This window comes from Myodes glareolus, chromosome 10 (genome assembly GCF_982192425.1).
Source record: "Myodes glareolus chromosome 10, mMyoGla1.1, whole genome shotgun sequence".
NCBI classification, from domain to species: Eukaryota; Metazoa; Chordata; class Mammalia; order Rodentia; family Cricetidae; genus Myodes; species Myodes glareolus.
The window spans coordinates 421,338-443,980 of record NC_142035.1 but is presented as its reverse complement, the minus strand read 5'-3'; the positions used below and the strand labels follow the sequence as shown (position 1 = coordinate 443,980).

General features: G+C 45.6%; 1 protein-coding gene and 1 pseudogene across 4 annotated transcripts in view; both read right to left on the bottom strand.

The window, feature by feature from the left end:
• The window catches only part of Zbtb46 (zinc finger and BTB domain containing 46), a 74,800-nt gene that overhangs the window by 38,497 nt on the left and 13,660 nt on the right, over positions 1–22,643 (bottom strand). The window contains exon 1 of one of the 4 annotated variants that reach the window (XM_048441377.3): positions 3,544–3,824. The exons of the other annotated variants lie outside the window; for them this stretch is intronic. The gene's annotated coding sequence lies outside the window, so the exon portion shown is untranslated. Of the gene's footprint in view, positions 1–3,543; positions 3,825–22,643 lie in introns of those variants that run through there. 4 annotated transcript variants of the gene reach the window in all.
• Positions 144–256, bottom strand: LOC125405106 (U6 spliceosomal RNA; annotated as a pseudogene).

Below are 22,643 nucleotides of genomic sequence, written 5' to 3'. Positions count from 1 at the left end.
CATGCAGCCTCTTTGTGCAGGACAGAAACTTAGTCACTTTTTTCTCTTTTCTTTCTGGTGTTGTTGGAGACAGACCCAAGGCTCTCAGGTATGCCAGGGAAACATTATCACTGAACTATATATAACCCCAGCTCTTTTTTCTTCTACATATAGAACAATTCACGAATTTGTAGGTAATCCTTGTACAGAGAGGCCATACTAATATTCTCTGCATCATTCTAATGTTGCTAAAGCAAATACTCGAGCTCTTGTTTTGGATATTTTATCTCTCTATATATATTACATCCCAACCAGTTGCTCTCCCTCTGCTCCTCATAGTCCCCTCCAACCTCCCCTCTCCCCCAGATACAGTCTTGTTCTCCTTCAGAAAAGAAAAGGCCTCCCAGGGATATCAATCAAACACCTCAAAACAAATTACAAGACTAGGCATAAACCCCCATATCAAGGCTGGATGAGGCAACCCAGTAGGAGGAAAAGGGTCCCAAGAGCAAACCAAAGTGTCAGAGACAATCCCCATTCCTACTGTTAGGATTCCCAAAAGAACACCAAGCCATTCAACCAAATATATATGCAGAGGGCTTAGTTCAGACCCATATAGGCTCCTGATTGTCACTACAATCTCTGTGAGCCCAGGAGCCCCGCTTAGTTGATTCTTGGGCTGTGTTCTTATGGTGTCCTTGACCCCTCTGGCTCCTACAATCCTTCCTGCCCCATCTTCTGCAGGGTTCCCTGAGCTTCACGTAATGTCTGGCTGTGATTTCTGCATCTGCTCCTGCCAGTTGCTGGATGAAGCCTCTCTGATGACCATTCGGCTAGGCTCTGGGTCTATGAGCATAGCAGAATATCATTAAAGATCATTTCGTTGACTTTTTTTTTTTTTTGGCCAGTTGTGTTTGGTTCTACCCTAGGTCTCTAGAATATTCAGCCTCTGGGTCCTGGCCATCCAGGTAGTGCCAAGCATGGGCCCCTTCTCCGGGCAGGGCCTCAAGTTAGACCAGTCATTGTTGGCCACTCCCCCAAGTTATATACCACCATTACCCCAGCATATCTTGCAAGCAGGATAAATTATAGGTTGAAGGTTTTGTGGCTGGGTTGATGTCCCAGTCCTGCCACTAGAAGCCTTGCCTGGTTACAGAAGATGGCCAGTTCAGGCTCTAAATCCCCATGACTAAGAGTCTTTGCTCGGGTCACCCTCATAGATCCCAGGGAGTTTCCCTTGTACTAGGCTTCCACACCGCCCCTGAAATGCCCCCAATTCCAGTAGTCTCTCCCAGTACTCTCTCTCTCTATCATACTATCCGTCCCCAACCTGATCCCTCCTGTTATGACCCCCACCTGCAAGACTTTTCTACCTCCCCTCCCCAGGTGGATCTATGCACCACCACCTCCTTGAGTCCTCCTTGTTACTTAGCCTCTCTGACTTAGACGGGTAGTGGTGGCACACATCTTTAATCTTTGTTTTCTTGAGAGAGGGCATCACAATGTAGCTCAAGATGGCCTCAAATTCTCAGGTCCTTTGGTGTCAGCCTCCTGAGAGCTGGGATCACAGATATGCACCAACAGGCTCAGCATCATTATCTTCTTGACTAACTGAAATGTGTGTCAACACCTGTACCCTCCCCAAGCCACCACATGAAATGATCTGTCACATGTCCTCAAGAAGAAGCAGTAACTGTGTTCAATCTCACAGGCTGGGCAAATACAGCAGGAAACAGGTCCTCACTCTCCTTAGCACCTCCCAGGAGGTCCTCACCTCCTGTCCCCTCTCACTGTAAGGTCCCCAGACTTCTCATCTGACCTGAGGGTTTAAGCAGACTGACCCACCCCATCTGTCTTCCTTCTGCTGGTGGCAGAACAAGTACATCTGCAGAGTCCACAAATGTCAGTCCAAGCTCCCATCATACCGGACTATCTCCTTATCCTGGAGAGCACCTCTGCAGCCGGATGCTGTGTGGGTGCTGTGGGCCTCCCATCATACGGAACTATCTCCTTGTCCTGGAGGGCACCTCTGCAGCAGGGTGACTTGAAGGCTGGTGGTTAAAGTGTTCCTGCTGTGTACCAGTAACACCACACTGGCATGAGTACCAAACTTTCCTCAGCAGGTAGCCAAGAAGGTAGTGAATCAGGTTCAGCACTGGCCACGAGGAGTGTGTGCTCAGAACGAGTTTTCATCCTGCTGTTCACTGTAGCCCTGGAGGTGGGTGTCACTTCCAGATACCCATCCCTCCAGGATCTTTATTTTTCACACAGGCTCTACCACCTCCAGGTTAACTGACTGCTGAAGGAGGAACCAAAGCTCATCTCAAATAGGATAAAACAATTACCTAAACTAATTAGTATCAGTAAATGCCTATAGTTCATAGCAAGTGACAGCTAGTGACAAGGGACATCAGAAACTTCAAGTGCCCTATACTCAAACCAGGAAGTTTATGTTTCATTATTTATTTATATATTTTAGCCAAGATCTCACTTTGTAGCTCTGACTGTCCTGAAACTCACTATTTAGATCAAGCTGACCTCAAACTCACAGAGACCTAGCTGCCTCTGCTTCCCAAATGCTGGGATTAAAGACATGTGCTATCATGTCTAGCCCATAATTATTATTTTATATAATAAATAACTTTCATACTTATTAAAGATTCTTTTTATAATGGAGAACATGCACATGTGAGTCCAGGTGTCTTTGGAGTCTAGAAGATAGCAAGGTCCTTGATCTGCTGGAGCTAGGGTTACAGGAGGTTGTTAAGCCATTTGATGTGGGGACCAGAAATTAAACGTGGGTCCTGTGAAAGAATACTATCTACTCCTAACTGCTGAGTCATCTTCCCATGTCCCATACATAGGTTCTTAGGGCTGGGGACTTGGTGGTAGAGCAGATGCTTAGCATGTGTCAAACCCTGTGTTCCCTCTCCAGTACAGAAAGAGAGATGAAGAGAAAAGAATGGGAATAACTATGGCTTTCTTTAGCAAACAACTACCTCCTACTAGGGTTTGCATTTCTAAGATAATTTCAACATAAACTGTAAATTATTGAATAAATTGTTCTCCAATCAGGAAGCTTAAAAAATTTTCATTTAGGAGATGTCTTAGGGTTTTTTTCTTTCTTTCCTTTTTTTTTTTTTTTTTTGTTTGTTTTTTGGGGTTGTTTTTTTTCGAGACAGGGTTTTTCTGTGTAGCCTTGCCTGTCCTGGAACTCACTTTGTAGATCAGAGATCCACCTGCCTCTGACTCCCGAGTGCTGGGATTAAAGGTGTGTGCCACCACCATGTGCTTCTATTTGGGTTTCCATTGCTGAAGAGACACCATGACCATGGCAACTTTTTTTCTAAGTTAACTTCTTCACTGACTGATTCTTTGGGAGTTTCACAGGATGTGCCCAATTTCTGCTCACCTCCCGGTCCCCTCATATCCTCCTCTCACCCCTGCAGTGTCCTCCCACAAAAGAAAACAAAACAAAGCAAGCAAGCAAGCAAGCAAACAAACAGACAAGAACAAACCAACCAAACAAAAGTTTTTGCTTCTCCTTTCCCATCTCTCCAATACCTCTTCATTTGTCCTAATGGCACTGGGGACCTCGATGTGTCAAGTACTGTCCAGCAGTATAGGACCAGCAGGTTAGGGTGGACCAATCCAAGGCCCAGCTATGGATCTGGTTGGCAGCTGAGCTGGTCAGTTCAGGTCACTGGGGCCACCTGCCTCAGGTGAAGGGGCAGAGCCAGCTCCCCATCTCCTCAGGGTTGGTTCACCCTCACCTATGGTGAGAGGTGGGGTCATCTCTCCCAAGTGCAGGAGCTGGCTGTCCTGTGAGGGTCAGGGCCAGATCTCTTGCTGCAGTGTCCAGTGAAAGGCAAGGCCAGCTCTTCCTAGGTCAGCAAAGAACAGGGTCAGCTCAGCATGACCTTCTGATTTCATCTCGCAAGGTTCCTAAGGCTCCTGACATCAACACAGATCCTAGATGCAGCTAGACCACGGACCCAGGCCCGACCCTCAGCAGCAGCTTGAGCCCAGACAACATCCTGGCTCTGGGTGGAAGCACTGGCCCCTCAGGCTGGGATGATTCTGATGACAGCATCGCCCCAGACACCTCCAAGACCTCAGGTTGCAGCCCCAACCCTGGGTTTCTATATAACCTTTGGTGGCAATATAGGAATTGGACTTCAGCATAGACCCCAGCCACGGTAGGACCATGGAGCCAGACATGGTCTTTGAAAGCAGCCAGGTCTGGATGTCCCCTGCATTGCCCTGGTGGCAGTGCAGGTCACTAGGATTGGCATGGGCACCAGTGGCAGTGTGACCGTTAGACACCAACATGATCCCAGATTTCAAGAGTCTGCATGGCCTTCAGTAGTAACAGGAGCCTCAGATATCATCAGCACAGACCCTGGCTGTAGTAGGGCCACAGCCCCAGACATGGTCCTCAGCTGCAGCTCTGACCCGGACATTACAATGGAATTGGGTAGCAGCATAGGTCACTCAGAGATGCATGCATCATAGCCCTCAGACACCAATCTGGACTCAGGTGGTTGACCTGATCCTGGGCACATTCATGGCCCTCAGTGGCAACAAAGAGAGACACATAACCTCAATCCAAACCCTGGCCACTATAGGGTCATGGACTCAGACATGGTCCTCAGCAGTATCCTGGGCCCAGATGACACCATGGCCCTGGGTGGCAGCACAGGACACCCAGATCTGTATGGCCCCTGCTGCAGCATGGCCCCCAGACTCCACCAAGGCTGCAGTGGCAATGTGGGCAACAGACTTCAACACAGACCCCAGCTGCGGCTAGACCACAGACCTAGACATGGCCCTAGACAGCAGTTCAGCCTGGTCAACATCCGAGCTCCAGGCTCAGATCTGAGCTGGTTACTCAGATCAGGATGGTTTTGGCAGCAGCATGGCCCCTGGACACTAACAAGGCCGCAGGTTTCAGCCCAGATCCCATGTTTCATATGGCCTTTGGTGGCAACATGGGCCATGGACAACAACACAGACCTTGGCTGTGGTAGGACCACAGACCCAGACATGATCCTCAGCAACAGACTAGGTTTGGTTGTCTCCATGGCCACAGGTGACAGCGAAGGCCACCCAGATTGGCATGGCCCCAGCAGCAACAGACCACAGAAACTCTTACAAAGGAAAACATTTAATTGGGACTGGCTTATAGTTTCAGAGGCTTAGTCCATTATTGCTATGCCAGAAGCAAGGTAGCATGCAGGCAGACATGGTGCTAGAAAGGTAGCTAAGACCTTGATACACAGGAAACAGGAAGTGAACTTATACCACACTGGGCACAGTTTGAGCATTTGAGACTACAAAGCCTGTCCCCACAGTGACACACTTCCTCCAATAAAGCCACACCTACTCCAACAAGACCACACCTCCTAACAGTGCCACCCCCTATAGGTTCATACTTATTCAAACCATCATAGGATAAGAGTCAGGTATAGTTAAATGGGTAAAGTGATGATATTTATGGAGGTCAGTCTGTCATGGTAATGCACACGACAGGCAGTCTTCCAAAACCCAAGAGGTTTGATGGGAGTGAGCTAGGTTTCAAATTCAAAAATCTCTCAACATCAAAAGGACATTTGTGGGTGACATGCCAACTTCATCACAGCAGAATTATGGCAGCTGGTCATCTGTTTTCAGTAGCCTTTTGGCAGCTATGTTTTAGAACTGGAAGCTTCTTTCACTGGGAACTGGGGAATGGTATCATACAGTGAACAGACAAGTGAGAAGTCTTCCTACATCTCTATGGGAAAGGACAGAGCACCTGTCCTGGGGATGTGCTCAAGACACACCCCTGGGATAGACAATTGCCCTTTCACCTAGAAGAACCTGTGGTGCTATTTAGGAGCACAGGGGAGCACCTTATCATCACAAGGGACAAAGATGCCAAGTTAGTATAAGAAAAGGTTCAAGGGCTGGGGAGACAAGAAATCATTTGGGGTGAATACTACCAATTGCACAAATGATAAAGAAGTATCAAAAACTGAAGTGGCTTTTCTTTCCCTTCAAATTCTGGTATTTGCTTTATCCACAGCTCATTCACTCAAGATACTTCAGGTTTTATAACTGCCTGTCATGGGACTTGCTCTGTAGACCAGGCTGGCCTTGAACTCACAAAGATCCAGTGCTAGGATTAAAGGTGTGCTGCCACCACCACCACCTGGCAATACTTCAGGTTTTTATTGTTTGGTTCTTTGCTTGTTTTTGAGACATGGTCCCTCTTGAGGTAAGATTTGTACCTTAGCAAATATTTTGGAGAGTTGGAACAAAGCCAAAAGCATACAAAATGAGCAACAATCATTAGTCCCCATTGGGAATAATCTGTTTCTTTATTTTGTTTTATTCTCCTTTCTCTGTCACGCAGCAGGTGGCTTGCCCCATATGGGACAGAGATTTTGGAGAAAACCTTTTAAACAAGCATGCTTAGGTCTAGAGGAGGAGGAACCATACCCCAACTCCAGAGTCAGCTTTTAATTTAAGTTGAACAGCATAAAACAACATTATAATGCCAATCATATCTAAAACACACCTGAATCCCTGTAAAACTGAATCCAGCAAGCTAAGAACAAAGACTTAAAGACAGGAAATTTTTGAGCCCTAGACACAACAGAGAACATTGCAGGAAGGAGCCGACAGATGCACTAGCCAGGGAGGAGTGTGTGCCAGGTACGTGCATACTGTAGCTGCCTATTCCTTTGCTTTCTCCCACAATGGGTCTGGCTCTCACTTTACAACAGATTTACAGATCCATCAATGGTAACTTAAAAGACAGGCCATTTACACAGTGGGAGAGGGGAAGTGATCAGTCAAAAATCAAAGTGGGCTTGGAGTAGAGAAAAGAGAAAGCTTGAATGTAGGGAAAGGGGAATCTCTCTCCATTTCCCCGATTGCTCGCAGTATTTATAAAGGTCCCGAATAAAATTAGGACCTAGGGTGCTGTTAAGCAGCCATTCAGTTTGATTATAAGGGATATTGAGGCCAAATTTGATTGCAAAAGTGAGTAAGTTTAGGGCACTTCAGGTCAGGTGCCAGGTGTAGAGGCTGGAGGTTTTCTAAGAGCATCCCAAGGGGAAATGAGAGGGTGTGGGAGACACCATTCCCATGGATGAGAGAGGAGAGGTAAAATGTTACTGCAGTCTGTATTCATGTTGTCCCCAGGACTCAGGGAGGACCAAATGAGGACCAAGCCATTCAGTAGGTTGTCAACACACTCAATGGGGCTTGCTTAGCCTGGCTAAGCCAGAGGAGAGACTTGACACATGGGACCAGGGCTTTTGTAGAGGCTAGAAGGGGAAGATGAAAACTGAGCTCCAGGGGGGAAGAGAGACCTTACCCATGAGAAAGGGTTAGGAACGAGGTTGAAAAAGCCACAAGGGCACAGAGGAACTGTGGGATTACAGGCAGCTCCAGAGAGAAGATGGGAGAAGAGGGCAGGAAGGGGCACAATAGCCTAGTTGGGTCTAAGGAAACTGCAGAATTGCAGTTCAGAGAGTGGTGGGATGGGGTCAGGTGAAGAGACAGGTAACAGCCTTAAAGATCATGGCTGGGGGTACCTCCGCCTCCAAGAATACCAGAAGGGTGCCAGACACTCAACAGCCACTTCTTTGGACTCAGGGAAACGTTTACACCAACCAAAGGGTAGCTTACCCAATTCCGCTGGTAGATGGGGTGCTGAGCCATCAATGAGCTGGAAGATGAGTCTGTGGGTATCCCAGTGTGGCTCAGACCATGAAGGGGAGCATAGGCACCTGGAGAGCCTATCTGAGTCATGACACCAAATATAAGCATATTGTGTAATGTCACAAATCTGAAAAATCTGTAATACTGGGGTTGATAGTTAAAAGTCTATACTTAAATAATCTTAAAGGAACTATGTGGTGTGATGTTATTTTGGGATAAACCAACCAAGGAGGAAACAACTCTCAGCTAGGAAGTACAAACCAGAAGATTTCTCCACTATTTTCTACCACACTAGCGAACCTCCCTCTTATCAGCTTCAACCAGTAGTCCTTCCTCTTTCTCTCTAGTCTCTCTGGTTTTCCTTTCTCCCTCCTCAGTGACAGGCTGCACACCCAGTCAGGGCTGAGTAAGTGGCGGTAAAGCAGAGTACTCAACTATCACATATAAGGCCTTGTTTATTAACTCCACCAAACTGATGACACCTACCCGCTGAGGCTAGGACAGTCCCTGACCAGGACCCTGAATGGGATTACAATACCCCAGGCAGCATCCTAGCTAGGAATAGGTTTTAACTTGCTCCTGGCTGGTCTCCACAAGACTGCCCCTTAAGGCAGTAAATTATGAAAAAGTCCAAGGGATCACCCAGGAAAGTAATGAAAGCCCACCTCAACTCCTAGACTGCCTTACAAAGGCCCTCTCACAATACACCAACCTGGACCTGAGACCCCAGATGGGAACTAGGGTTCTCCTTATGACCCACTTCTTTTCCCAAAGTTTCCCTGATATTAGGGCCAAACTTAAACATCTAGAGGGAGGATCCCTGATTCCACAGGCAGAAGTCTTAACTGTAGCCTTTGAGGTGTATCATGGGAAAAATGAAAAAGCCCCAAAACAAAATGCCTGTTGATGGCTAAGGCCTCTTGGTTAGCCAAAGCAAAACCCTAGGCTCATTGGTCTCCCAAGGCCTGAGAACTTCTGTGTCCTTGTTTCAAGTGTGATCAAGAGGGTCACTGGGTCAGACTGGATCAAGGCCGGTCTGAATCCTTGTGTTTGCTGATTGTCCTCGTGTCTCTCAAGGCATGAGGACATCAAGATTGGATCGCCCTTCATCTGACCTCCTTGTTCTGGCCATGAAACAATGAGGGGATCTGGACTTCTCTGGCCTGCTCCCCCCCCCCCCCCCGCCATCACAGACAGGGAACCTCAGGTAGTTATCACTTGCTCCTCTCCCTCTATTGAAACCCTCCCTGTTTTCCAGCCTCCTCCGGCTAGGAGTTGACTGCTAAGACACCCACACCCACGAAGCTTAAGCCCATACCATTTGGGCCTCTGAGATCTTGTCCCGCCTGTCTCTCAGCTCCCACCTGGAGCTTATAGAAACTCCCTCCAGTGGAGTTCATTTTACGACCCTTCCAAACCTCTTCTTCCACGAACTCCAATTTTATTAAAATTTCTGGCCTCAGTACAGTTCAGATGGCCAAAACTGGCATGCTTGATCTTCAATGATGACAACTTCTGCCACTGCACAAATGACCCCACAATCTTTTCTATCTAAACTTGCTTTCTCCTCTAATTCTTATTTGTACCTGTCTGGGGAAGCTCTTACTTATGGATGTTTATTATCCAAGAGACCCACACCTCTAACCAACAGCTCGTCCTAACAGGGTCAGGCTGTCAAAGGCTGATTCCGTCCATAACACCCTTATCCATCTCTCCTTCCCTGGGGCTTATGACCTATGCCTGTTTTCTCTATTTTTGTATGACAATTGCTGTCCTGAAAACAAAAATCATAAAAACACAGTTTATGATAGAATTTAAAAAGCAATGCTTGTTTGATAAGGTATTAAAGCTGAACCTCCACGTACTCATACAGGAGCATACCTCGTGTTGGTAGCCAAACTTTGCAATAAGAGTTAACTTGGGGGTACTAGTTTTAAAAAGATATGAAGGGGTCATAAAGAGTAACTGAGACTTTGCACTGTGTGGCAGGACTGAAATTCCTAAAGAAAAGTCCAAGAGAGGCTATTGGTAAAAATTCAGTCCAGTAACATAAGAGTCCAAGAAAATATAAAGATCTGAGAATGTGGCCGGGCAGTGGTGGCACACACCTTTAATCCCAGCACTTGGGAGGCAGAGGCAGGGGAATCTCCGTGAGTTCAAGGACAGCTTGGTCTACAAGAGCTAGTTTCAGGACAGCTAGGACTGTTACACAGAGAAATCCTGTTTCAAAAAACAAAAACAAAAACAAAAAAGTAAAAACTTAAGCAAGCACTGAGGATAACTGAAGTTCTGAGGGTCTGAGAATGTGAAAGCTTAAATAAGAGGCTCCAAGAAAGTGTTACATAGATGAAAGTTCTGAAGGAGTAAGAAAGTAATTTAGGGTGATGGAAAGGGTTTCAGATTTTTCCCCTGAGCTATTGTTAAACCTATACTTAATGGTTCAACCAGACCACGCACATGGTTGCCAAAGGCAGGTACTTATCCCTGTAACACTCCTCAGATGGTGGGGTCTGGAGACTGCTCACAAGCAGGCTGCCAAAAGGAGATATTTATCCCTATGACACCTACGTCTACTTCTAAAACTTGTCCCCTATTTTTTCCTTCTCTATGATCAAACTAGAGATTACTGTCAAGGTTGACCAGATGTACACTGCTCTTATTGGTCCTACAGGAGACGTGATGCATATTTAGACGTGAAGCTGTAGGGGAATGTTGTTTTAAGGTGTATGACTTTTGTTAATGCTGCATTTGTTTAACTCTGTGAAGCTGTGATCCTCTGCCTGTCTAAAACACTTGATGGTCTAATAAAGAGGTGAACGGCCAATAGCAAGGCAGGAGCAGGATAGATGAGGCTGGCAGACAGAGTATAAATAGAAGGAGAACCGAGGAAAGGCTGAGTAAGATAAGGAGAAGGGGACACCAGGGGCCAGCCACCCAGCTAGTTACACAGCAAGCCACACAGAAAGAAATAAAGGTATACAGAAACAGAGAAAGATAAAAGTCCAGAGGCAAAAGGGAGTCAAGATAATTTAAACTAAGAAAAGCTGGCAAGAAACAGGCCAAGCTAAGGCTAGGCATTCATAACTAAGAATAAGCCTCTGTGTGTGATTTGTTTGGGAGTTAGGTGGAGGGTCCTCCCAAAAAGTGGGGAAAAAAACCCACACACACACAACAGGAAGGTGTTCTACCTTTTCTGTAGAAAGAGTGATCTTATATCCTAATCAAGGACCTACAGAATCCCAAATGGGAGACAGGTCATTGGTAAACTTTACTGTAGCATTTATCAGTCGCCCATCAGGCATGCCTAAAATACAGAGTACACATCCCACTCTCTGAACCCCTAGGTATACACATAGTAGAAAAAGTGGTCCAAAGCTCCCCAGAGGCCCTGACATCTCTGGTATCACCCATTTTGATGGTACTGATCCCACTTCCCTGTCATACCATCTCATTTCAGACCTTCACCTCTGTGTATCTACCGAATAATACTGTGACTGACGGCTTTGCAGGACGCTGGTTATGCGTCCCTCCCGGTCAAACTCACCATCACCGTTTGTGGCCTCACCTGCTATCTTATTAAATCCTCTCACCTTGTTAACTTGTTAACTGCTCTGAGCCAAATATCACTACCACCCCATATCTTTTCCACACCTCTCTCACACAGACTGCTTTAACTCCGCAGGAACAGACTTCGTGCTCAAACTGGATTCTGCAGATTGTAGTAATACCATAACTCTTAGTACTACCACCCAGCTCCTATGTCCAAACATTCACAATGCCTCAATTCTCTTCAACAATCAAGTATACCACTGCCTACCTGCAAGGTGGTCTGGGACTTGTGCCCTGGTGTTCCTTTTTCCAAAGTTAGCAGGGTACTCAGTGAAGAACCCCCCCAATTCCCATCACTGGATTTATAGCAGCGCAGCATGAGAAATGAGCAGTTCAGGTCATGCCCGTTTTAGCAGTCCTGGGCATAACTGCTGGTGTCACCCCTGGAGCAGCAAACTACCTCCCTCCCTAGCTATTTACCATTGGCTTTCCTCACAGTTCATCCAGGATCTCCAATGGGTAGCTCAGGCCATCCTAACCCTCCAGTGCCAAATAGACTTGCAGGCCACCGTGGTACTACAAAATTGGTGAGGATTATATTTACTAACAGCAAAGAGGTAGACTTTGTCTCTTCCTCAGGGAGTAATGTTGTTTCTGTGCTAACCAATCAGGTATAGTGAAAAATAAAATCTGACAACTTCAGACAAATATTTTAAAAATGTAACAAACAGCTCAAAGCCTCTGGCCAGTGGATCACTCAATATGGAACTGGATGATACCCTTCTTAATCCCTCTTCTCCTTTTCTTAATCCTACTAATTACACCATTCCCTAGAAATTTCTTGTCTAGATTTCTTCAACAACAGATTCAGAAGATTTCTAACCAAACTTCTAACCGGTTACTATTACAGGATTATCAGCCCCTAGCTACAGAGCTGGAGGTCTGAGGCACCCACTTACACCTGGAGAAGGAAAATTGCTCCAAGGACCTCGATGCCCCCAAGCAGCAGGAAGTAGTCTAATGATAATGTTGCTCCCTTCCAGACCTCCACTGTTTATTAGTAAACAAAAGAGAGGGGAATGTAGGATAAAAAAGGGAAATGAAAAAAATGTCATACCCCTGATCAGACTGGAGACCTGGACTGAGAAAAGACACCCTGACCCTGACTTGACCTCAGCACAGTCAGGCTGCAGAGCTTGAAATTGCACCAATCCACGTGAATACAGAATACCACCAACACCCTGAACTGGAAATGCCACCAATCCCTGAGCTTGCCCCAGAATCAGTCCACAAAAATCTACCAATCCCAAGCCACCTGGAAAGCTCCACCCACACCCCCAAGAAATTCTATATGAAATCTGTACCCCATTCAGTTTGTTGCTGTTTCTCACCCTCCTGGATTCTCAATAAATCTGGAGTGAGGTTTGTTGTGCTGAGTAGAACTATAACACTAAGGAAACTTTCCCCTAGCGGAGAAGAGCTGTAACAACTTCATTGGGAAACCCCTCCTCTTACCCTTGCATTTGGGGAAACCTTTCCCAGGACCTGGGCTGTAAGCAGCTATGCTTATGATGACTTTGTGGTATTCTTGGCTCCCGACCGCCAGGATACCTTTTCATCCTTGCTGCAATGCTTACAGTCTCTCTATGTAATCCTAGCTCTCCTGGAACTCACTGTGTAGACCAGGCTGGTTTTGAATTCAGAGAGTTCCTCCTGCCTCTGCTTCTCAAGTGCTGGGATTAATGACATGCACCACCACACCCAGCAATACTTCAGTTTTGAATAGAAACACTTAAGAAACAGGTTTCCACAACCACAGTGATTACCAAAACAACCTGAATCTACTCTATAGATTCCAACCTGAATATGCCAGTCTGCTAAAGTCACTTCACCCTGGTTGGTTCACAAGGATCTGTGAAATTCTCCACTTAAAACAAACTCTCACTGGGCAGTGGTGGTACATGCCTTTAATCCCAGCACTTAGGAGACAGAGGCAGGTGATCTCTGTAATGGAGGTCAGTCTGGTCTATGTAATGAGTTCCAGGACAGCCAAAGCTACAGTGTCTCAAAAAAATAAAATAAAGGTACAAGCAGGGCTGAAGAGATGGCTCAGAAGTTAAGAGCATTTGTTGCTCCTGCATAGGACCTGAGTTTGTTTTCCAACACCCACATCACCTTTAACTCTGGCTCTAAGGAATCTGATGCCCTCTTCTGTTCTTTCTTGGGCATGCAGTGGCATACATTCACATACACATACATGTAAACAAAAATAATAAAAACAAAAAAATTTTAAGTTACAAGCAGGAGCTATCCTATTGGACATGGGACACCTACTATCCACAGCTTGTCACGTGATGACTGGTGCCCATCAGAAAGGGCACAAACAGCACATCTTTTTTGTTTTTAAAGGTCTGTTTATTTATTATGCATACAGTGTTCATCTGCATTGCCTGCAGGCCAGAAGAAGGCACCAGATCTTATAGATGGTTGTGAGCCACCATCTGATTGCTGGGAATTGAACTCAGGACTTCTGGAAGAGCAGCCAGGGCTCTTAACCTCTGATACATCTCTCCAGCCCCCTCAAACAGTACATCTTAAAATGCACAAGAACCATGAGCTCTGAAGCCTTACAGACATTGACTTCATTTGCTGCTTGATGTATTAAGGTAAGGAAGAGATTGGGTGGAGCCTTACGGAGCTCGAGCAGGAAGACTACTGATGTTAATGTCAAAGCCTGACTAGACAGGTAGTGCGCGCCTCCAGTTCCAGCACTGAGGAAGTGGAGGTAAAAGGATTTCAAGTTCAAAGTCAACTTCAACAAAGTCTCCACAAACAACGTCTGGATATTAGACTGTTTAGACCTATCTGTCATATCCCAGACGCTGTTCTGTATACTTTCACACTCAGAGCTGGTGACCAAAAGATTCCGTATCTGCAACATCAGGGCGCCCCCTACTGGCTGGGCTCCAATAGTGCTTCAGAAGTCCTAACTTCAGGCTCTTCTCCCTGGGCATAGGCATGAAAAGTCTCTGCTGTTTTCAGTGACACTTCATATGTGAACATCAAACTCTTTGCTTCACCTGACTTTTTTTTTAATCTCACCTCTGACTTAACTTCAATATCTCAGGTTAAACATTTTATTTGAAATTTCATTTAAGTACTGTGGATTAAGCTTGCTCAGCATGTTCTTCCAGGCCTTGGGGTCAATCAATCTCCAGCGCTATAAAATACTGATGATGATGATAGTAATAACAACAATAAAAGTATTTTGCTTTAAAATATCACTAATAGCTGGGCAGTGGTGGTGCACGTCTTTAATCTCAGCACTTGGGAGGCAGAGGCAGACGGATCTCTGTGAGTTCGAGGCCAACCTAGTCTACAAGAGCTAGTTCCAAGACAGCCAGGGCTTTCACACAGAGAAACCCTGTCTCAGAAAAAGAAAAAAATAGCCAGGCATGGTGGCGTACACCTTTAATCCCAGTACTTAGGAGGCAGAGGGAGGTAATCTCTGGGAGTTTGAAGCCAGTCTGGTCTACAAAGTGAGTTCTAGGACAGCCAGGACAGTTACACAGAGAGACCCTGTCTCTGAAAAAAAAAAGTCACTAATAGGTCTCAAAGCCAAACTATTTGGATTCTTTTGCCAGTGGCCCACAGATCCTATGGGCCTGGAGAAGGCTATGGATACCAAGACTGCTCTCAAGACCACTTTTGTACAACTTTAAGGAGAAAAACATTCTGAGCAAATATGGCACAGAGAGCTGGGTAGTGGTGGTACACACTTTTAATCCCAGCACCCAGAAGGCAGAGACAGGTGCATCTCTGTGAGTTTGAGGCCACACTGGGCTATAGAGTGAATTATAGGATAGGCTCCAAAGCTACAGAGAAGACCTGTCTCGGGAGAAAAAACAAACAAACAAACAAACAAACAAACAAAAAACAATGACACAGAGAAGCTACATCAGTGACTAACTCAGCCATCAGCACGATACAAATGTAAACCACCAGAGGCCTCTGTACACTCACTAGAGTGGCCACAATGGACAAACATGAAAGCAACAAGAAACTCCGTACAGTGCTGAGGGAGACGAGGACTGGCACAGCCACTTTGAAAAGTGATTTGGCAGTATCTTGAAAAGCTGAGCCAAGTTATAGATGCCTGTATATCCAGCACTCATCAGGCCAGGACAGGCTATAGAACAAGAACTTGTTATAAAGCAAGACCTTACCCCAAACATCAAAACAAAAATGTCCACTGCCACATGAGCATGACTTACGGTCAGGAACCCTGACATCTGAGGATGATTCAAGAGACACACACACAATGATAGCTCACCCAACAGCTGCATCTGAAAACAACCCCAGTGCCCACTGAGAGGTACACAGACAGAAAGAGAGGATAGCCATCAACAGGCTGCTCGGCTGAAGCTGAAGGGACACCTGCAGCCCTGGTAGGCCTGTGCTACACAGCCTACTGCTCCCGCCACAAACGAATGGACAGCACCACAGACAGATGGACGGCCGCCAGCATAGATGCGCTAAGCTGAGGACACTAGACTGAGGGAGGGCAGGCTCCTTCACAAGAAGAGCTTCAGGAAAAGCTTGGGGACAGAAGGCAGGTAGGTGAGTGTCCAGGACTGAGGAGAAATGAGGAAGAGAAAAATGAAAAAACTCGTATGAAATGTATGTTAGAATAGAGAATCATCGAATCACACTTTAAGAAAGTGCAGCTTGCTGTGTACATATACTTCAATGAAGCTGATGAAAGTTTTTTTGTTTCATTTTTTAGCAGCCCAGGGCCTCATGGGTATTCACAGCTGAGCTACACCCCATCAATACCTACTCATTTAAATTTTTTGTTGGTAGTTGTTTGTTGTTTTGTTTTTTGAGACAGAGTTTCTTGATGTAGCCCTGGCTGTCCTGAAACTAGCTCTGTAGACCAGGCTGGCCTCGAACTCATAGAGCTCCCCCTGCCTCTGCCCCCCACCGAGTGCTGAGATAAAAGGTGTGCACCACCACCTATCTTAACCTAGCAAGTGCGAGGGTGACGGGCACTCTACTCTGTCTGGCAAAGGTTGAGTTTTGTAAAGTTCTGGACTTGCTTATTCAAAAGATCAGCTGTCATGCGATAGGTTGTTTTGTGCCCCCCAAACTTCCTGTGTAAATGCCACAGAATTTGACCATATTTGGAAATAGGTCATCCAGTTGTAACTACTTAGGTAAGGCCATCAGCATGGGCTCCTAATCCCACGACTGATGCCTTTTTGAGAAGAAAAAGAGTACCCTGTGAGGACTGTGCTGTGCCACAGGCTCAGGAACAAAATTCCCAGCACTTTCATGAACACAGCCTCTAGGACAAAGAGAGAAGAAAGTTCTGTTGCTCACAAATTCAATTTATGGCACTTATGACGGTCACATGATACTCCTACCAAGTAGACACCCAATACCAGGGAAGGCAAAGGCTGCCCTGCTTAATCTTTCCCAGAAAAAAAAAATCCCTGTACATAGTCCTGCATGTCTCAAAGCAGAAGCCAAGTAAGTAGCCCTGGTCTGCCTCGAAACACTGAGATATTTAGACGGCTTATTTTTCTTCTAAAAACACAAGATGAAACCACAAGTTGACATGGCATTGCTACATGAAGTGAATTCTACCACATTGCATTAGTACAGCTCACGGTTGTACCAAGAAAATTAAATGAGCACCAGGCATGGTAGCGAATGCCCGCAGTCCTAGTACTCAGAAGGTGGGACAGGATTCAAAATCTGAATCTAACCTGGGTTCTATGTTAAGTTCAAAGCTGGAGAGAGAGGTTGGCAGAGAGAGGGAGGGAGAGGAAGTGAAAGAGAGAGACAAAGAGAGAGGAGAGAGAATTAATTAAATGAACTCCTGAGTGGAAGGAAATACTCCAAATGCATTAACTGACTAACCATCATAAGACAGTGAGACAGGGGCCTCACCCACATTTCCTCCTGGGAACAGAAACTGGTTCATCTCACAGTGGAGAACTTTGCTTCCACTTTGCAGCCAATGTGATCTGAAACACAAACCTATACCTGATGCCCGCCCACTCTTCTTCCCCATATGCCACTGGCCCCTCCTTGCCCTTCCTTCTTCCTCTTGGTGCTACCCTTTCTCAGTTCCCTCTGCTGCATTCCTGACTTCTCGTGCCTGGGGTACCTTGTTCCTCCCTTCTCGACCTGTCTTATGTACATCCTCTCCTGAGGGCACATTCCACACAGACCACCGCTTCTCTTTTCTCTTCATCTTATGATAGTATTGATTACATTTTTAAGAATATTTCTTTCCAGTCAAGAGTTCATTTAATTTTCTTCCCAGATTTGCTTTAGCCCCCAGGGCTCAGGTCCACTGAAAGGCCATCTGGCTGAGAGCAAGGGTGGAGCTCTAACTCTCATTTCTACAATCCAGTTCCGAGCAGGTACCCACAGCCCTTATGTTACAACTGAACCTGTAGTGGAACTCGGTGGGAACTGAGACTATCCCATCTGCCAGGCCAACTCCAGCAAAGGCTAGACAGCCTGAGAGAGGTTGAGACAGTACAGAGGTGATGAGGATGTGGGAGAGCCTGGAACCAGCTCCCCAGCAGAAAGAGGTAGGTGGTTTCAGAAGACCACCAAGGAGCCCCCACTGTGAGATTCATAACCTTGAATCGCCCTTCCAACTGTGACTCCCACTAATGGAGAGAGTGGGGTTAAAACAACTCCCTTACAGTGTTATGCCAAGTCTTTCCTGGGCCTCCAGGAATAGAGAAAAACTGATCCACCAGCATCCTGCAAAGGGCCATATCACTAAGTGGTGTGTGTGGCCATTCTGGACCACTCTGACCCCCTTTGCAAACTCAGGTGGACCTGCCCCATAGATCTCATATGGGCCAGTGCACATAAGAACAAAAGAGCTGCCTCTAGCCCTGAATGGTTTAGAAGCATCGAAGTGGCAGAAACACACACAGCCCAGAATAAGGACAAGGACTGTGGTCAACATGTACTGGGAGACAAGAGAACTGCCAGGTATCAAGGGTGGTTAGGGCTCTAGCCTCAAGATGGGAATTCAGTTGAATGCTATCACTTCAAAGACAACTGGGGCTACGGCAGATCACTGGCCAACGCCATGAACGTACTCACTCAGGAAAAGTGGCCGCAGAGATTAAGGACAAGCTTAGGACAGGCCCCTGTCCTTGCCACATTAACTGGGACTACACACTGGGCATTGCCAGCTCTGTCCCTTTGGTGGAAAGAAAATTGTTACAGGGAAATTGTTTTTCTTTGTGCAATGGGAAAGAAAGGTATTGAAGGTGCCCCTTCTGTGAGCCACAGGATCCAAATGTCCCTTCTAGCCTAGAATCTGCCTCCTATAACTCTTCCTTTAGACCATATTTGAGTTCAAAGGCTCAGCTATATCAAATTTGTCGATGTACAAGGGTAAGGATGGCATACATCTTCCAATAGTCAGACCCTGCCTCATGTTTCAGGAAGCCCTCCAGGCATGCCAGTCACTCTGTCTCTAAGCAGACAGCATATCCAATCCAGTATTCAATGCTTCACTGCCCACCTTGCCCTGCCCTGCTGTCTTCCTGATGAAACTCGTTACATTTAGGCCTGGGGATCATATCCTAACACCATACAGGCTCGCTAATACACTTAGGATCAAAACAAACAAACAAACAAGCAAACAAACAAAAACCCATAATACCTTCTTCACACTAAATCTGCAATACTAAAATCTTCCATTTGAGAATTTCAAAACACCCCATTTTAGGTACTGATAGAAACAAAACAAGATGCCGAGTACCTAACTAAGGAAAAGAACTGAAGTAGAAAATGTGTAGCCACTGTGTGGCAAGGAGGCCTAGGGAAGCAGTGGTAAAGTCGCGACTAACTATTGGTTAAGCTGTTGTGAGAGAACATCTGTTGTTGTCATGGTTTAAATCCTGCCCAAAAGGTTTGTTCAATCAACCTGATACCTAAGAATGGGACCTTATTTGGGAAGAGTTTTATAGATTTGACCAAACTGAGCTGACAATCCCAACCAGATGTGACCAGTGTCCTTATAAAAGGGGAACTCAAAATGCAGATGCACAGGAGGAAGGGTGCTTTCTCTGCAAACCACAGAGGCAGGGACCACACTCTAACCCTGGCTAACAGAACCAGCCAGGAATAAGTTTCTATTGGAAGCCCCTAGGTTTTGAGCATCTCCAGGGTCTTAGACATAAGCAGAGTGATTTTATCAGAAAGAAAGCTAATCAGAGCCAGATGTGGTGACACACACCTAAAATTCCTAGCAGTTGGGAGAGAGGCAAGAAGAGCTTGAGTTCCAGCCTAGCCCGGGCTGCACAGTAAGGTACTGGCAGGAGACATAACTGCCTCAAACACACACTCATACCCAAAAGCTTTAAAAATGACAAAATAAAAAGTAGATGCCAGCCACTTAACAAGATAACATCAGGTTAACAAGGTGAACGCCCATATTTCCATACAGCTAAATGCTGTGATTTGGAATGCTGACTTGAGCTCCTGGTCACTCAGACTCAAACAGAATTCAGCAGGAAGTTGGGCACATTTCTAGGATCACTGTGCTTGCAAGTGAGTAGTGAGGTCTTCTAGCTGAGACTTCTCACTTCTTAGATACCACACAGGCTGATAATGTAGCTGGGTTGATAGAGTGCTTACACAGCACACATGAAGCCCTAGGTTAGATTCTCAGTATCACACAAACCAAGTACAGCGTCACACACCTGTGATCCCAGCCCTTGGAGATAGAGGCAGAAGGAGCAGAAGTTCAAGGATTTCAAATAATTTCAAATAGAATGTCAAATAAGCTGTACTAGTTGGAAGCACAAGAACCCATTTCCGTACAGATGCTGTTTGTAGAAATGATTTTGTGCTTGAGGACCCAAGACTTTACTGTCTAGAACCCAAGAGTCACTGTCATGGTCCCACAGCCATCTGAAATTCCTGATGCACAGGCATAGGCCTCTCAGACACAGGCACTCATCAGATCACAAACAGTCATGAAAGGATGAACAGTAAGCAAACAGGTCTTCACACAGACTGATTCTTTTCATCCCTGGCTTCTTAATGAGTTCTCCATTTTCATGGTATACAAGCTGTATAGAAAGATCCAATGCAAAGGGAGAAAGAGATGGAGGGAGGGAGAAAAGGAAGGAAGGAGAGAAAATGTAAGAGCAAGCCTTTTGAGGGGAGCAAGAATCAAAAGCTCCCAGTCGGCGCCTCCCTGGGGTCACCCCCAGCAGTTTTCAGTCCTTGCTTCCGAAACTGGCATTGTATGTACATACTTCAGTGGTTCCATGCACCAAGAACCCTGCATTTCTTCTCATGACAGTCAGAGGAGCAAAGAAGCTGCCCATAGGGTCTGAACCTCCTGGGGTAAGAACAAACTCATCCAGTGCTCTAAGACTGATAAAAGGAGGACATCAGGATTACCGTATGTAGTTTTAGTTGGGCGGTGCCAGGCAACCCCAAAGTCTCCTTCATTCTTTCTCATTTTGTCTTTGAAGTTAAGGTCTTACTATGAGGCCTCAGGTGACCTGGTACTCATTATGTAGTCTAGGTTGAACTCAAACTCATGACAATCCTGCTTCAGCCTTTGAAGTACTGGAATTATAAGTGTACACCAGCAAGCCTGATTTATCCCCACCCCCTTGTTTTGTTATTATTTCGAGTTTTTGTTTGTTTGTTTGCTTGGTTTGGTTTTGGTTTTTCAAGACAGGCTTTCTCTTTATAGCCTTGATTGTCCTGGAACTTGCTGTAGACCAGGCTGGTCTCAAACTCAGAGATCTGCCTGCCTCTGCCTCCCAGCTTCTGGGATTAAATTATTGTTTGCTTTTAAGATTTGTTTTATTGGGCTGGAGAGATGGCTCAGCGGTTAAGAACACTGACTGCTCTTTCACAGAATCTGGATTCAATTCCTGGCACCCACATGGCAGCTAACAACTGCCTGTAACTCCTGTTCCAGGAGATCTAACACCTTCATCTAGATGTATTTGCAGGCAAATACCAATGTACATAAAATAAAAGTAAATCAAACCCCTGCAAAAATTTTAAAGATTTCTGTTATTATTTTAATTATGTACATGTGTATGAGCCTGTGTAGTGGTGGGTGCACATAAGTGCAGGTGCCCACAGGCCAGAGGCTATCAGATCTCCTGAAACTGGAGTTACAGATGACTGTGAGCTACATGATGTGGGTTCTGGGAACTGAACTCAGTCCTCTGGAAGGGCAGTTACATCATCTTAACCACTGACCCATTCGTCTCTCCAGCCCTTTGTATTGTTTGAGACAGGATCTCCTGTAGGCCATGCTGAACTCAAACATGTGGCTGAGGACTTGAACATTTCTGATCCTCCTGCCTTTATCTCTGGGATTTCAAGCATGTGCTACCAATTGTAAGCTTGTTTTATTCTTTGTTTGCTTTTTGAGACAGAGTTTCTCTGTATAAAATCTCTGGCTGTCCTGGAACTCACTTTGTAGAGAAGGCTGGCCTCAAACTCACAGAGATCTGCCAGCCTCTGCATCTGAGTACTGGGATTAAAGACTTTCATCACCACCATTTGGCTTGTTTTATGCTTTTTGTTTGTTTTTTTTTGTTTGTGTTTTTTTAAATTATATTTATTTATTTTATTCTTTTAAGGTCAAAGCTAATTCTAAAACTAGTATCTTAGCTTAATTTAATGTTAAAGCTTTAAATAATGTGAAAACTTTAAATAAACATCTAAAGAAATTATGGACAATATAGTAGACTTTAAGAAAAGATCTCTAAGAGATCTAACTTTATTTTTTGAAGCTGATCAAAAGTAATGTGAGGTCCTACATACTTAAAGTCTGTGACACTTCCTGTCCTGGATCAGTCAATTCCAGGATGCACCGACACGTCCCTACCTCTGGCCCACTGGCTCTAATTTTAGTAATCGAAGTTTTAAAGGAAACAACCCAAAACCTCCTTGTTCTAAGAACTCCTGTGTGTCAGGGGAAAGCAAGAAACTCCCAGATTCCTAACAATTAGAAAACAGCTGAGGATCAACTGACTGCTGTCTGTCTCAATGCTCAGCAGTCCAAATGGGATTAACTTCACAGAAACCAAAAGACGTGTGTGTGTGTGTGTGTGTGTGCGCGCATGCGTATGTGTGTGTGTGCGCATGCATGTGTGTCTGCGTGTGAGCGTGTATGTGCGTATGTGTCTCCTCGGTGAGAAAGGCCTACTGGTCAGACTCAAGACACTTGTTTCAACCCTTTTCCCTGGAAAGGGGGTGTCTTATTCATGAAGAAAACTAAAGACATGACTGCCAAGTGAGACGTCGGTGCCCAGGAGGTTAAACCCAACACTAGTATGGGAAGATTCGTCAGTCCTGATTCCTGTGAGGGCTGAAGC